At 34.7% G+C, this 1,851-nt stretch overlaps 1 pseudogene across 1 annotated transcript; it reads right to left on the reverse strand.

Moving 5' to 3' along the window:
- Positions 1 to 1,557, reverse strand: LOC145553758 (Ig kappa-b4 chain C region pseudogene; annotated as a pseudogene). Its single transcript, XR_014089796.1, has 2 exons — positions 1,473 to 1,557; positions 1 to 633 (listed from the first exon to the last, which is right to left on the reverse strand). The product of XR_014089796.1 is annotated as an Ig kappa-b4 chain C region pseudogene (transcript).
- Positions 1,558 to 1,851: the final 294 nt, after the last annotated feature.

Here is a 1,851-nt window from a genome sequence, read left to right on the forward strand (position 1 = left end):
TGAGATTATGATGTATTTATTAAAGTCACTTTTGAAGAAAAGAAACCTGGATGGGAGGAGAAATGCAGCGTAGATTTTCTCCTAAATGCTATTTAAATTCACACAAAGAAACAAAAAGTTCTCAAGTTTTGTGTTTATTGAAGATATTTTATGAAACAGTTAACTACTAGAAGACATATTTTTGAAAGTAATCAAATTAAATGAAAAAGTATTTTATAGAAACAGCTTTGCAAGAACTATTGGATTCAAGTAAACAAATGTGAAAGATTCACACACAAAGCAAGAACAATTTGAGTGAATCAGCTCAGGACTGGGAGCACTGGTCTCTCCTCAGTGTCTCTGTGACTGCAGACTGGGAGCTCTGGGAGGCCTCACAGGTCACAGAGCCCACCTTCCTCCACTGGTCAGCAGGGAGCCTCAGGGTGCTGCTCCAGCTGTAGAGGCCGTCATTCTGCACCAGCCCAGAGCTCTTGGTCTCCTCCCAGGTGAAGCTGCTGCTGCCGTCCAGCTTCCAGGACAGAGTCCAGTCTGAGGGGAAGCCCTTGTTGGCCAGACACATGAGGGTCACCTGCTGCTGCTGCTGCAGCTCCACACTGGAGGGGGGCAGCACTGTCAGGGTGGGGCGGGTATCACCTAGGAGACACCAATCAGGTTAGAGAACAGGAACCAAGAAGGCATCAATGAAATGACACCAGGACATTTTCACTATGAGAAAGTTGAGTTTCTATATTAAAATGTTTCTGCCAGATGTTTTTCTGCTCCAACAGTTACTGAGACTCTTTGTTTCACTTCCCTTCAGTAAACATCTCATGCATATCAGCACAGAGAGAAAATTATTACTTTATGCTGAATAAATCAACTAAAAATACATCAAAAATCATTGTAACTTGTAGTTAATATTGATCTAATACATGTTTTACACATCATATTAAAACATTTTAACATTTCCTAAACACATTTTGCTTCATCCTTTTTCCAAATTGAATTAAAGTTATTCAAAAGATGCTCGGTCGATCAATTATAGAAAAGATGTAAAGTCTATGAAAAGACTTTCAATCAACTTAAGTAGATTGAAAATATTTCACATGAGGTTTAATTTTTAAACTTTGCAGATTATTTAAACATAGATTTAAAGTAATACCTATAATAACAGGGTAATAAATAAGATTTCATTTTATCATGGCAAATTTTTTTTATTTGGTCAAAAAAGTTCAAATAAACAGCATAATTCCTAAAATTTTTACTAATAAACAGCTTTTAATATACATGTATTTTTCAGTTTTAAAGATTAAATAATATTCACAGATTCTAACAAGCTGATTTGATTTGTTCTTGATTAGAAGATGAATATTTTCAACAAAATTAAAACTTAATGGAAAAACTTTTCACTTCTCCACATAAATGAAAGTATCTAAAAATAAATGACAGGACAATATAATATTTAAAATTAAATTGAGTAAAGAAAAACTTACGTCCAACATCCAGTCTGGTTCCTCCACCGAACGTGTACCACAGTGATACAAACTGGTTGAACCGTCGTACAAAAACCTCTGACTGTTAGAGACACGGCTCTCTGACTCCGACACAAACATATTTACCAAAACATTTGTTATTAGTGGAAAATTATCAAGTAGCATGAAAGTAAAGCAACAGAACCTGAAGCCAACATTGTAAAAACTAATTTTTTTAAATATAAATATTTCAAACAATTTACTATGTTTCACAGAATAGATGATAGATGAATAGATTTTGAAGCAGTGTTTTTAGTAAGTGGGCAGCTGATATCTTACATAAACCAAAATCATGTACAGATATATTATTAAAAGATGCTTTTGGTCTTGAGCCATATGT

Source organism: Poecilia reticulata, chromosome 11 (genome assembly GCF_904066995.2).
Source record: "Poecilia reticulata chromosome 11, P_reticulata-male-v2, whole genome shotgun sequence".
In the NCBI taxonomy this organism is placed as follows: Eukaryota; Metazoa; Chordata; class Actinopteri; order Cyprinodontiformes; family Poeciliidae; genus Poecilia; species Poecilia reticulata.